The sequence below is a fragment of the Somniosus microcephalus genome, chromosome 3, assembly GCF_052327205.1.
Source record: "Somniosus microcephalus isolate GS21.2 chromosome 3, FLI_Smic_1.0, whole genome shotgun sequence".
Taxonomy (NCBI): Eukaryota; Metazoa; Chordata; class Chondrichthyes; order Squaliformes; family Somniosidae; genus Somniosus; species Somniosus microcephalus.
The window spans coordinates 195,287,570-195,301,879 of NC_140989.1; positions in this window are offsets into that span (position 1 = coordinate 195,287,570).

A 14,310-nucleotide genomic window follows, 5' to 3' on the forward strand; every position below is an offset into this window, starting at 1 on the left:
GGATCAACTGGGGGAAATGTTCTGGACTCCTGGTGGGTCAGTGGCAGGTGGACTCTCTGCCGGAGGAGTTCAGGCCCTTTGCCTGGAGTACAACGCACCTCCTCTACTTGGGAGTCTACCTCAGCCCGGCCGAGGACGCCTGGCCGGCGAACTGGCACGAGCTGGAGGCCAAAGTCACCGGTCGCTTAGGACGCTGGACAGGATTGCTCCGAGTGTTGTCCTACAGGGGTCGGGCGTTGGTCATAAACCAACTGGTGGCCGCCATGTTGTGGTACCGGTTGGTTACTCTGATCCCCCCCCCTGCGTTTGTCGCCAAGATACAGAAGAAGCTCGTCGACTTCTTCTGGAACAACAGGATACACTGGGTCGCTGCCGCGGTTCTGAGTCTCCCGCTTAAGGAGGGCGGTCAGGCGTTGGTGTGCCTCCGCACCCAGGCTGCGACTTTCCGTCTTCGGACGCTGCAGAGATACCTGTACGTCGAGAATCCTCCAAGATGGTGTGCGCTGGCGACGTATTTTTTCCGCCAGCTGCACGGCCTCAATTAGGACACGCAGCTCCTGTTTTTGGAGGTGAGCGGCAGGCGTGAGAGCCTGCGGGAGCTGCCTGTCTTTTACCAGGAACTACTATGGGTTTGGAACTCCGTCGCCTCCAGGCGGAGCTCTCCCCCGTCAGGAGCGGCGGCTGTCCTCCGGGAGCCGCTGTTCAGGAATCCGCACCTCCACGTCCGCGAGTTCGGGTGGCTGGCGGAGCGCAGGGCTGTGCCTGGCAGGGTGACTAGAGTCGGGGACCTACTCGATGGCGGAGGAGCGGGCTGGATGGCGCCAGAGGAGCTGGCGCGACGCATGTCATGGGACAACGTCCGGCTCGCGGTCAATGCCATCGGGGCGGTGAAAGCGATGTTGCCCCCCGGCGCCACGAGGTGTGTCGAGGCGGCTCGGGCACGTGGGGAGATCCCGTCCGAGCTTACTCCCGTTCGGATGGAATTCCTTATCGGCGCCTTGCCCCGAGACTCCCCTCGGGGATCGGCGCCTCACAACTTGAGCCGTCTCGAGGAAATACCCTCCGTGCTTTTTCATTCCGCGCGGAGGGGTTTCCTGTACGGGCTGCTCTTGCACACCTTCCACTTTGCCATCTTCGCCTGCCGTCCGGACACGCCGTGGCGTGCCGTTTTACCTCCGGACGGAGGCGGAGGTCCCCAATGGGGGGCTCTCTATGCGGGAGTCCTCCCCTGTTCTATCGGGGATTTGGCCTGGAGGGTGTTGCACAGAGCAGTTCCGTGCAATAGATTTTTAAGCAGGTTTACGGACTCCCAGACCGCTTGTTTGTTTTGCGGTCTGGAGGAGTCCGTCTTTCACGTGTACACGGGGTGTGAGAGGTTGCAGCCCCTCTTCCATTTTTTGAGGGGGCTGCTCCTCAAATTTTGGTTGCACTTCAGTCCCACGCTCCTGATCTACGGTCACCCCGTGCGGAGGGGAGCGGGCAGGTTGGAGGACCTCCTCGTGGGCCTGCTCCTGGGCCTGGCCAAGAAAGCCATTAATTGGTCCAGGCAGCGGGCGGTCGAGGGGGTCGTCCGACCGGATTGCCTCCCCCTCTTCCGTGGCCATGTTCGCGCCCGGGTGGCCCTAGAGATGGAGCACGCGGTGTCCGCCGGCGCGCTCAAGCTTTTGCGTGACCGGTGGGCGCCGCGGGGACTGGAGTGCATAATTAGTTTAAATAATCAAATTTTAATTTGAGGGGTTAAGGTTTTATTTAAAGGGGTACTGGATTTTAGTTAGTTTATTTTGTTAATTTGTTTAACACACAAAGAAGCAAGTGAAGGCGCCATCTAGAGGTTACTGAAGGAACTGACTGGCACCCTCACAAGCTCATTGTGGACTTTGCTGTCTGTGGAGCAGGTTGTGCTGCAGCAGCTGCTGTGTGGAAAGTGGTGGTCGCCTTGACCAGGGAGTGGAGGGGAAGGAGAGACCCCAGGCCACCACTACCTTCAACCATCTACCAACTTCATCTACCGAGGTGCCTGGAGAGAGAGGAGGAGAGGGAAAAAGGAGGCCAGCATTTACAACAAGAGAGGCTTTTTCCATCACTGCCTCCCCAAATTGGCCTCCATTCCAGGAGAGGGAGAGAGGGGAGAGGAGCGGCCTTCAACACCCACTACTTGGAAGGAGGGTAGGAGCAACTTCTTTTCTGTTTAAACTTCTGCAGGGGGGTGTCATTGGTGCATTCCCCAAAGACTTTGTATTGTGGGGAGGGGGAGGAAAGAAGACCGGGCCGGAAGACCAAGGGGTGTCAAAAGCCCCTTCCATTGCCCGGCCTGGGTTAGCTGGAGCTGCCCAGGTGAAGCCTTCATCGCGAAGACCTGGTGTGGGGCTGAGCCTGGGCTTTCCTCCAGCTTCCCAGGCGAAGACATCTTCTCCCCCTGCCTGAAGACCACCCGCAGAGACTTTATCTATTTTTCCATCGGGGAGTGCACCCCCTGCCGACGCCCACCCACCGTCTACCATCCTTGAGCGGGGACCCTGCCTTTGCGGCCCCTCCCCTCCTTCCCACCTCCCCCCTCTCTCTCTTTGTCCTCTCTCTGCCTCTCCAAAAGGCACCTCCCTTCTCATTTATTTTGACCAATTGAGCAGAGGGAAGGAAGGGCCCCCTCCCAATTTATTCCATCAAGGGGAGAGGTGGCCCAGTACATTTACACTCCCTCTGCTCAGGACTCTTTTTTTCCGAGGCCATCAAAAACCTCCAGGCCTGTGACAAAGTTGGGGTGTGTGTAGCTCTTTTTTTTAAGAACCACCCCATGATGGCCAGTACTTCTTCGGCGGTGACGGGGCCGGCGATGACCTATGCGGCGGCGGCGGCCAAAGCCTCGGCTGCTCCCGCTGCTGCCGCCGCCCCGGCGCCGTTCCGGCTGATGACCATCAAGCTCGGGGTGAAGAGCTACACCCACCCCGACATGACTATTGAGGCATGCGTGAAGGCTATGGCCGGGGTTGTCGGCCCTCCGGCCATAGTCGCCGCCTCAAAAATGTACGGGAAGGCTGTCTTCTTCCTGGAGTCCGAGCGGGCGGTGGCCCTGGCCATCGCCCAGGGGCTCACCGTGGGCGGGACTTTCCTGCCGGTGGACCCGCTGGAGGCCACCGCGCAGAGGGTCGTCTTGTCGAATGTCCCGCCCTATATCGCCGGTGAGCTCCTCCTCCCCCACCTTCGTCAACTCGGGGAGGTGAGGTCGGGGATTTCCCCGATCCCGCTCGGGCTCCGGGAAAGCAGCCTTCGCCATGTCTTCTCCTTCCGGCGCCAGGCCTTTGTCCAGCTGGCGCGGGAGGGGGAGACGGACGGGGCTTTCACGGTCCTCCACGGGGGGACCCCGTACCGCGTCTTTTGGACCACGGACGGCGTGCGGTGCCACGCCTGTAGGGAGGTGGGGCACGTGCGGAAAAACTGCCCCGCCTCCAAGGCCGCCAAGTCATCCGGCGCGACCAAGGCTGGCGCCGCCGCCGCTCCTCCCTCCGGGTCTAGCCGCGCCCCCTCCCGAACAAAAGCTAACGGGGCGCGGTCGTCGTCGGAGGCCGTCGTCATCCAGGCCTCCGGCGGGGGGGAGGAGGGAGGTCCGGTCGCGAAGAAGGCGCTGGGGAAAAGTAAACACCGTTGGGTGGGTCCCCCCCCGCGGAGGGCGTCCCCCACAATATGGAGCCCCTGACGCCGGAGAGCGTCGCCGCGATAATCGCGGAGTGCGGAGGGGGGGGGCCCTCGTGGCCGAGCCTGTGGCCGCGACCGCCAAGGCGGTAATGCTAGAACCTGCGGCCCGGCTCGGGCCCGGGGGTCCCAAAGAACTCGCTCCTCCAGAAAGGGCAGGGGAGGCCCCTGAAGAAATGGAGGCCTCCCTTTACCCCTCCGCGCTCAAAAGAAGGCGCGACCCCCTGGATGAGGAGGAGGACCGGGAGGAGGAAGGTCCCTCCGGTCAGGGGGAGTCGTCGCCCGCCGCGGGCGCTGCGCCCCACCCCACCGCTGACACCATTACGGGCGAACGGCAGGGGTCGCCTGTCCCTGAGGAGGCTGAGGCAGAAGCGTCTGCCCAGCTCGTGCCTCCCGGGGATGGGGACGAGACCCTGCCCGTGGGGGGGGGGGTCGCGGAACGAGCCGCGGTGGAAATGGATCCACTGCTGGTGGCTTTGCCCCTCAACGGGTCGGGCGGCCAGGGGACCGGGCCGGGCGAGTCCTCTGATGATGAGCTCGCCCAGAGCGGCCCGGACCTTTCCCAGGTGCTGCTCGACTTCGTCGAGGTTTGCGGGAAAATTACCCCATCTGCTGGGTCGGAGGCCGGTGGCGTGGCGGAGGGGGACCCTCCGTCTGTGTCTCCGGCGCCGGGCGACTTGGAGATGATCGGGTACACGTGTTCTCCCATCTCTCCGGTCTCTCCGGTCGTTCCGGCGCCTGGGGCGGAGGGGGTCTCCGGCCCGCCGCCGCCTTCTGGCCCGGCCCCCCTAAAGGAGCCCGGGGGGGAATCCTCCGCTACCGATCCTGGGGGTGGGATCGGGGCGGAGGCGGGGCCGGCTGTCGCGGCCGGGCCGCCCGACGCGCACTGCGTGGCGGACGGTTCGGCCGCCGGTGGCGACCCCCCGGAGGAGGACGGGGACTCGGTGGTGGGGGCGGAGGAAGATTTAGAGTCCATCGCCGACGAGGCGATGGATGACCTCGCGCCCCTCGCCGGGACCCCCCTCGTTCTTATTCCCATCAGGGAGCTCCGGGAATTTGTGGCCTCGAGCCAGGGTCGCCGCAGGACCCAGCAGGCCCTCGACAGATGGTCGGGGCTGGCGCTGCTCGTCGGGTCGGCCCGCGTCGCCTACAAGACCATGGGTGCGGACGCGGGCGTGAGCCCGTCCGAGCTGTGTCGGTTCCGGGCATTCCTCACCGGGCTGCTAAGGGAGTGGCGGTCGGCTAGCGGCCGCCCTCCCTTCCCCCGTTAGGTTTAAGTAGGGGTTGGTTGTGCTTCTGAAATGAAGATAACCATAGCCAGCCTCAACGTCAATGGCAGCAGGGATGCTAGCCTCAGATTTGAAAACTTTTCGGTCCTTCGGGACGGGAAGTATGCGGTGTGCTTCCTGCAAGAAACCCACACCGTTCCGGGAGACGAGGCCACGTGGCTCCTGGAGTGGCAAGGAGGGGTCAACATGAGTCACCTCTCCAGTGTTTCCAGTGGGGTGGCTATCTTGTTGGCCCCGCATTTTCAGCCGGAGATCTTGGGGGTCAAGGAGCTCGTGCCGGGCCGCTTGCTCCAGGTCACCATTCGCCTGGGGGGCGTGCCGTTCCATCTAGTGAACGTGTACGCCCCCGGGGCCGGTGCGCAGCAAGCGCGCTTCTTTGAAGAAGTGTCCACTCTTTTGGGCTCCATCGACGCGGGCGAGTGCGTCGTCCTCGGGGGGGATTTTAATTGTACCCTCGAGGCGAGGGACCGCGCGGGTACCCAGCCGAGCCCGGCGTCGGTGGGGAAGTTGAGGGACCTGGTCGGGTCCCTCGACTTGGTGGACGTCTGGCGTAATCTCCATCCCGACTCCAGCGCCTTCACCTTTGTGAGGTCTGGGGGAGGAGCGTCCAGGATCGACCGCCTCTACATTTCCCGGGCGTACGTCTCCTGCGTTCCGACGGCTTCCGTGCGGCCGGTGCCGTGCACGGACCACCACCTGGTGTGGGCGGAGCTCGTGCCGCCGCGCGCCGCGGGGGGTCCGCGTACTGGCACTTTAACAACCTGCTGCTGGAGGACGCGCGGTTCCGGGATTCGTTCGGTCGGTTCTGGGCCGGCTGGAGAAGGAAGCAGGGGGGCTTCCCCTCCTTGAGGCTATGGTGGGATGTGGGCAAGGCTCACATCCGTCTCTTCTGTCAGGAGTACGCGAAGGGGTCGACCAAGAGGCGGGAGGCCCGGGTCGGGCAGTTGGAGAAGGAGGTGCTTGACCTGGAGTCCCGTCTCGGTCAAGTCGCCGAGGACCCGGCCCTGCGGCTGGCGTACGAAGAGAAGAAGGGCGCGCTGAAGGACCTGCGGCTCGTCGGGTCCCGAGGCGCGTACGTGAGGTCGCGGATCCAGTTCCTGCGGGACCTGGACCGCGGCTCCCCCTTCTTCTACTCGCTGGAAAAAAGACGGGGGGTCCGTAAGCAGCTTTTGGAGCTGCTGGCCGACGACGGATCTCCGGTCTCGGATCCGGAGGGAATCCACGCGGAGACCCGCGCCTATTATGGGGCTCTGTTCTCTCCGGATCCGTCCAGCGAGGACGCGCGCGGAGTTTTGTGGGAGGACCTGCCGAAGGTCGGCCTGGAGGGCGCCAAAAAATTGGACGCTCCTCTGAGTTTGGAGGAGCTGTCCGGCGCCCTCCGCCAGCTCTCTAGGGGGAAGTTCCCAGGGCTGGACGGGCTGACCGTGGCGTTCCACAGGGCGTTCTGGGGCGTCCTGGGGGGCGACTACGTGCGGGTCCTGGGGGAATGTCTGGCGACCGGGGAGATGCCCCTCTCGTGGCGCAGGGCGGTGATCGTCCTGCTGCCTAAGAGGGGTGATCTCCGCCTCAAGAACTGGCACCCGGTCTCCCTCCTCAGCACGGATTACAAAATCTTTGCCAGGGCCATGTCTGTTCGCCTTGGCGCCGTGCTGGCCCGCATGATCCATCCCGACCAGTCCTACACGGTCCCGGGCCGGACCATTCACGATAACATCCATCTGGTCCGGGACCTGGTCCACCATTCCCAGAGGGCTGGTCTGTCGGTCGCCTTCCTTTCCCTGGATCAGGAGAAGGCGTTCGACAGGGTGGATCACGAGTATCTTTTCGGGACTCTGCGCGCTTTCGGGTTCGGGACGCATTTTGTCGCCCGGATCCGACTTCTGTACGCTGCCGCGGAGTGTCTGATTAAAGTTAACGGGTCCTTGACGGCGCCCCTTCGCTTCGGGAGGGGGGTGCGTCAGGGATGCCCCATGTCCGGCCAGTTATATGCCATTTGCGTGGAGCCTTTCCTGCGCCTCTTGCGGAAGAGGTTGGCGGGATTGGCTCTGCAAGGGCCGGGCGTGGAGGTGGTCCTCTCGGCTTACGCCGATGACGTGCTCCTCGTGGTCACGGATCCCGTTGACTTGCGGAGGATGCGGGAATGCCAGCAGATTTACTCGGACGCATCCTCCGCCAGGATCAACTGGGGGAAATGTTCTGGACTCCTGGTGGGTCAGTGGCAGGTGGACTCTCTGCCGGAGGAGTTCGGGCCCTTCGCCTGGAGTACCACGCACCTCCTCTACTTGGGAGTCTACCTCAGCCCGGCCGAGGACGCCTGGCCGGCGAACTGGCACGAGCTGGAGGCCAAAGTCACCGCTCGCTTAGGACGCTGGACAGGATTGCTCCGAGTGTTGTCCTACAGGGGTCGGGCGTTGGTCATAAACCAACTGGTGGCCGCCATGTTGTGGTACCGGTTGGTTACTCTGATCCCCCCCCCTGCGTTTGTCGCCAAGATACAGAAGAAGCTCGTCGACTTCTTCTGGAACAACAGGAGACACTGGGTCGCTGCCGCGGTTCTGAGTCTCCCGCTTAAGGAGGGCGGTCAGGCATTGGTGTGCCTCCGCACCCAGGCTGCGACTTTCCGTCTTCGGACGCTGCAGAGATACCTGTACGTCGAGAATCCTCCAAGATGGTGTGCGCTGGCGACGTATTTTTTCCGCCAGCTGCACGGCCTCAATTACGACACGCAGCTCCTGTTTTTGGAGGTGAGCGGCAGGCGTGCCAGCCTGCGGGAGCTGCCTGTCTTTTACCAGGAACTACTATGGGTTTGGAACTCCGTCGCCTCCAGGCGGAGCTCTCCCCCGTCAGGAGCGGCGGCTATCCTCCGGGAGCCGCTGTTCAGGAATCCGCACCTCCACGTCCGCGAGTTCGGGTGGCTGGCGGAGCGCAGGGCTGTGCCTGGCAGGGTGACTAGAGTCGGGGACCTACTCGATGGCGGAGGAGCGGGCTGGATGGCGCCAGAGGAGCTGGCGCGACACATGTCGTGGGACAACGTCCGGCTCGCGGTCAATGCCATCGGGGCGGTGAAAGCGATGTTGCCCCCCGGCGCCACGAGGTGCGTCGAGGCGGCTCGGGCACGTGGGGAGATCCCGTCCGAGCTTACTCCCGTTCGGATGGAATTCCTTATCGGCGCCTTGCCCCGACACTCCCCTCCGGGATCGGCGCCTCACAACTTGAGCCGTCTCGAGGAAATACCCTCCGTGCTTTTTCATTCTGCGCGGAGGGGTTTCCTGTACGGGCTGCTCTTGCACACCTTCCACTTTGCCATCTTCGCCTGCTGTCCGGACACGCCGTGGCGTGCCGTTTTACCTCCGGACGGAGGCGGAGGTCCCCAATGGGGGGCTCTCTATGCGGGAGTCCTCCCCTGTTCTATCGGGGATTTGGCCTGGGGGGTGTTGCACAGAGCAGTTCCGTGCAATAGATTTTTAAGCAGGTTTACGGACTCCCAGACCGCTTGTTTGTTTTGCGGTCTGGAGGAGTCCGTCTTTCACGTGTACACGGGGTGTGAGAGGTTGCAGCCCCTCTTCCATTTTTTGAGGGGGTTGCTCCTCAAATTTTGGTTGCACTTCAGTCCCACGCTCCTGATCTACGGTCACCCCGTGCGGAGGGGAGCGGGCAGGTTGGAGGACCTCCTCGTGGGCCTGCTCCTGGGCCTGGCCAAGAAAGCCATTAATTGGTCCAGGCAGCGGGCGGTCGAGGGGGTCGTCCGACCGGATTGCCTCCCCCTCTTCCGTGGCCATGTTCGCGCCCGGGTGGCCCTAGAGATGGAGCACGCGGTGTCCGCCGGCGCGCTCGAGCTTTTGCGTGACCGGTGGGCGCCGCGGGGACTGGAGTGCATAATTAGTTTAAATAATCAAATTTTAATTTGAGGGGTTAAGGTTTTATTTAAAGGGGTACTGGAGTTTATTTTGTTAATTTGTTGAACACAAAGAAGCAAGTGAAGGCGCCATCTAGAGGTTTCTGAAGGAACTGACTGGCACCCTCACACTCATTCCAGACCTTGCTCTCTGTGGAGCAGGTTGTGCTGCAGCAGCAGTGTGGAAGTGGTGGTCGCCTTGACCTGGGAGTGGAGGGAAGGAGAGACCCCAGGCCACCACCACCATCAACCATCTACTAACATCATCTACCAAGGTGCCTGGAGAGAGAGGAGGAGAGGGAAAAAGGAGGCCAGCATTTACAACAAGAGAGGCTTTTCCATCACTGCCTCTGCAAATTGGCCTCCATTCCAGGAGAGGGGGAGAGGAGCAGCGCTTAACATCAACTGCTTGGAAGGAGGGTAGGATCAACTTCCTTTCTATTTGAACTTCTGCAGGGGGGTGTCATTCGGTGCATTCCCCAAAGACTTTGTATTGTGGGTAGGGGGAGGAAAGAAGACCGGGCCGGAAGACCAAGGGGTGTCAAAGGCCCCTTCCATTGCCTGGCCTGGGTTAGCTGGAGCTGCCCAGGTGAAGCCTTCATCGCGAAGACCTGGTGTGGGGCTGAGCCTGGGCTTTTCTCCAGCTTTCCCAGGCGAAGACATCTTCTCCCCCTGCCTCAAGACCACCCGCAGAGACTTTATTTATTTTTCCATCGGGGAGTGCACCCCCTGCCGATACCCACCCACCTACCTACCATCCTGAGTGGCGCCCCTGCCTTTGTGGCCTCCCTCCTTCCCACCCCCCACCCTCTCCCTCTCTTTGTCTCTCTCCCTGTCTCTCAGGAGGCACCTCTGGTTCAAAACTTCTTACCTGTTGCCACTTGAGCAGAGGGGAGTAGGCCCCTCCCCCAATTACTTCCAACAATGGGAGAGGCGGGCCTTAGTTTAACAGCTCCCTCTGCTCAAGCGAAGACTTAATTTTAAAAAAACCTGAGGCCTTTTAACACCTTCAGGCCTGTGACTTGGGGTGAGTGTAGCTCTTTCTTTTTTAAAAAAGAGAACCACCCCATAATGGCGAGTACATCTTCGCCGGTGGCGGGGTCAGCCAGGTCGTACGCGAGAGTGGTAGCCACAGACACATCCGCTCTCATTTCTTCTGCTGCCCCGTCACCTTTTAAACTTATCACCAAAAAGCTTGGGGTGAAGAGCTACACCCACCCCAATATGACAATTGAGGCGTGCGTTAAGGCCATGGCTGGGGTTGTCGGCCCTTCAGCCATCTTTGCCGCCTCAAAACTGTACGGGAAGGCTGTGTTCTTCCTGCGGTCGGAGCGGGCGGTGTCCCTGGCCATCACAAAGGGGCTCACTGTGGGCGGGACCTTCCTGGCGGTGGATCCTCTCGAGGCCACCACGAGGAGGATCGTTATTTCTAACGTCCTGCCCTACATTCCTGGTGAGCTCCTTCTCCCCCACTTGCACCAACTTGGGGAGGTGAGGTCGGGGATTGCGCCTATCCCGCTCGGCTGCCAGGAAGCCAGCCTTCGGCACGTCTTCTCCTTCCGGCGCCAGGTCTACATCCAGCTGGCGCAGGAGGAGGACACCGATGGGGCACTTGTCGTCCTCCATGAGGGGACCGCTTACCGCGCCTTTTGGACGTCGGACGGTGTGCGGTGCCACGCCTGCAAGGAGGTGGGGCATATTAGAAAGAACTGCCCCGCCTCCAAGGCCGCCAGATCGTCTGGCGTGGCCGAGGCTGGCGACGCCACCGCTCCTCTCCCCGGGTCTGGCCGCGCCCCCCAAACAACTGATGCGCAGTCGTCGTCGGAGGCCGATGCCACCGGGGCCTCCGGCGGGGGGGAGGGAGCCCGTCCGGGCGGAAAGAAGGCGCGGGGCAAATCCAAGCATTTCAGGGTGGGTCCCCCCGCGGAGGGCGAGCCACTGGACATAGATCCCCTGACACCCGTGCACATTGCGGAGTTGGTCGGGGCAGACGAGGGTGGGAGGGGCCGCGTGCCCGAGCCTGTGGGCGCCGCCGCCGAGGCGGAAACATTAATACCTGCGGCCGGGCTCGGGCCCGAGGAACCCGATGAACCTACCCCGCTGGAGGGAGCAGAGGAGGAGGCCCCTGCAGGCATGGAGGTCTCCCTCGCTCCCTCCGCGCTAAAAAGAAGGCGCGACCCCCTGGACGAGGAGGAGGACCGGGAGGAGGAAGGTCCCACCGAACAGGGGGAGTCGTTGCCCGCCGCGGGTACTGCGCCCCCCCCCTCCGCTGTCACCATCTCCGGCGTTCGGCAGGGGTCGCCTGTCCCTCGGGAGGCTGAGGCAGATGTGTCTGTCCAGCACGCGCCTCCCGGGGATGGGGACGAGACCCTGCCCGTGGGGGGGGGTCGCGGAACAACCCGCGGCAGATGTAGATTGTCTCTCGGTGCCATTACCCCTCGACGGGTCGGGCGGCCTGGGGTCTGGGTCGGGCGAGTTTGATGAAAGTGAGCTCGCCCAAAGTGACCCGGGCATTTCCCAGGGGCTGCTCGACCTGGTCGAGGGTTTAGTTAAGGACACCCCATCTGCTGGGTCGGAGGCCGGTGGCAGGGAAGAGGAGGGCCCTCTGACTGTGTCTCCAGCGCCGGACGTCTTGGAGGAGTTGGGTTTTGTTTTTTCCCCGATTCCTCCGGCGTCTGAGGCGTCTGAGGCGGAGGGGGGCTTCGAACCGCCGCCGTCTTCAGGCCCGGCGCCCCCGGAGGAGCCCAGGGAGGATTCCTCTGCCATCGATCCTGGGGGTGGGGTCCGGGCAGAGGCGGGGCCAGCTGTTGCGGCCGAGCCGTTCGCTGCGCACTGCGCGACGGACGGGTCGGCTGCAGGCGACGACCCCCCAGAGGAGGACGGGGACTCGGTGATGGGCGCGGAGGATGACTTGGATTCCATCGCCGACGAGGCGATGGATGACCCCGTGCCCCTCGCCGGGTCTCCCCTCATTCCCGTCAGTGAACTCCGGGATTTTGTGGCCGTGCGCCACGGTCGTCAGAATAAGACCCAGCTGGCCCTCGCCAGGTGGTCGGAGCTGGCGCTGCTCATCGGGTCGGTCTGCGCCGCCATCAGGGCCGTGGGCGCGGACGTGAGCCCGCTCGAGCTGCGTCAGCTCAGGTCGTTCCTCACTGGGCTCCTGAGGGAGTGGCGGTCGACTAGCGGCTGCGCTCCCTCCCCCCGTTAGTTGTAGGTAGAGGTTGCACTATGCTTCTGAGATGAAGATAACCATAGCCAGCCTCAACATCAACGGCAGCAGGGAGGCTCGCCGCAGATTTAATAACCTTTCGGTCCTTCGGGACGGGAAGTATGCGGTGTGCTTCCTGCAAGAAACCCACACTGTTCCGGGAGACGAGGCCACGTGGCTCCTGGAGTGGCAAGGAGGGGTCAGCATGAGTCACCTCTCCAGCGTTTCCAGCGGGGTGGCTATCTTGCTGGCCCCGCATTTTCAGCCGGAGATCTTGGGGGTCAAGGAGCTCGTGCCGGGCCGCTTGCTCCAGGTCACTGTGCGCCTGGGGGGCATGGCGCTCCATCTAGTGAACGTGTATGCCCCTCAGGCCGGTGCGCAGCAAGTGCGCTTCTTTGAAGAAGTGTCCGCTCTACTGGGCTCCATCGACGCGGGCGAGTGCGTCATCCTCGGGGGGGATTTTAACTGCACCCTCGAGGCGAGGGACCGTTCGGTCCCCCAGCGATGCCCGGCGGCGATGGAGAAGTTGAGGGACCTGGTTGGGTCCTTCGACTTGGTGGACGTCTGGCGACATCTCCACCCCGACTCCAGCGCCTTCACTAGCGTGAGGTCTGGAGGAGGATGGTCCAGGATCGACCGCCTTTATATTTCCCGGGCGTACGTCTCCTGCGTTCCGGCAGCTTCCATGCGACCGGTGCCGTGCATGGACCACCACCTGGTGTGGGCGGAGCTCGCTCCGCTGCGTGCATGGTGGGGGTCCGCGTACTGGCATTTTAATAACCGGCTGCTGGAGGATGCGCGGTTCCGGGATTCGTTTTGCCGGTTCTGGGCCGACTGGAGAAGGAAGCGGGGGGGCTTCCCCTCCTTGAGGCTATGGTGGGACGTGGGCAAAGCTCACGTCCGTCTCTTCTGTCAGGAGTACGCGAAGGGGTCGACCAAGAGGCGGGAGGCCCGGGTCGGGCGGTTGGAGAAGGAGGTGCTCGACCTGGAGTCCCGTCTCAGTCAAGTCTTCAACGACCCGGCCCTGCGGATGGTGTACAAAGAGAATAAGGGCACGCTGAAGGACCTGCAGCTTGTCGGGTCCCGAGGCGCGTACGTGAGGTCGCGGATCCAGTTCCTGCGGGACCTGGACCGCGGCTCCCCCTTCTTCTACTCGCTGGAAAAAAGACAGGGGGTCCGTAAGCAGCTCTTGGGGCTGCTGGCCGACGACGGATCTCTGGTCTCGGATCCGGAGGAAATCAGTGCGGAGGCCCGCGCCTATTACAGGGCTCTGTTCTCTCCGGATCCGTCCAGCGAGGCTGTGCGCAGAGTTTTGTGGGAGGACCTGCCGAAGGTCGGCCTGGAGGGTCCCTCCTCAGCACGGACTATAACATTTTTGCCAGGGCTATGTCTGCTCGCCTAGGCGCCGTGCTGGCCCACATGATCCACCCTGACCAGTCCTGCACGGTCCCGGGCCGAACCATCCACGATAACATCCATCTGGTCCGGGACCTGGTCCACCATTCCCAGAGGGCTGGTCTGTCGGTCGCCTTCCTTTCCCTGGATCAGGAGAAGGCGTTCGACAGGGTGGATCACGAGTATCTCTTCGGGACTCTGCGCGCATTCGGGTTCGGGACGCATTTTGTCGCCCGGGTCCGACGTCTGTACGCTGCCGCAGAGTGTCTGATTAATGTTAACGGGTCCTTGATGGCGCCCCTTCGCTTCGGGAGGGGTGTGCGTCAGGGATGCCGCATGTCCGGCCAGTTATACACCGTTTGCGTAGAGCCTTTCCTGCGCCTCTTGCGGAAGAGGTTGACGGGACTGGCTCTGCAAGGGCCAGGCGTGGAGGTGGTCCTCTCGGCTTATGCCGATGACGTGCTCCTCACGGTCATGGTTCCCGCTGACTTGCGGAGGATGTGGGAATGCCAGCAGATTTACTCGGACGCATCCTCCGCCAAGATCAACTGCGAGAAATGTTCTGGACTCCTGGTGGGCCAGTGGCAGGTGGACTCCCTGCCGGAGGAGTTCAGGCCCTTCGCCTGGAGCACCACGCACCTCCTCTACTTGGGAGTCTACCTCAGCCCTACCGAGGACGCCTGGCCAGCGAACTGGCAAGAGTTGGAGGCCAAAATCACCACTCGCTTAGGACGCTGGACAGGATTGCTCCGAGTGTTGTCCTACAGGGGTCGAGCGATGGTCATAAACCAACTGGTGGCTGCCATGTTGTGGTACCGGTTCATCACTTTGATCCC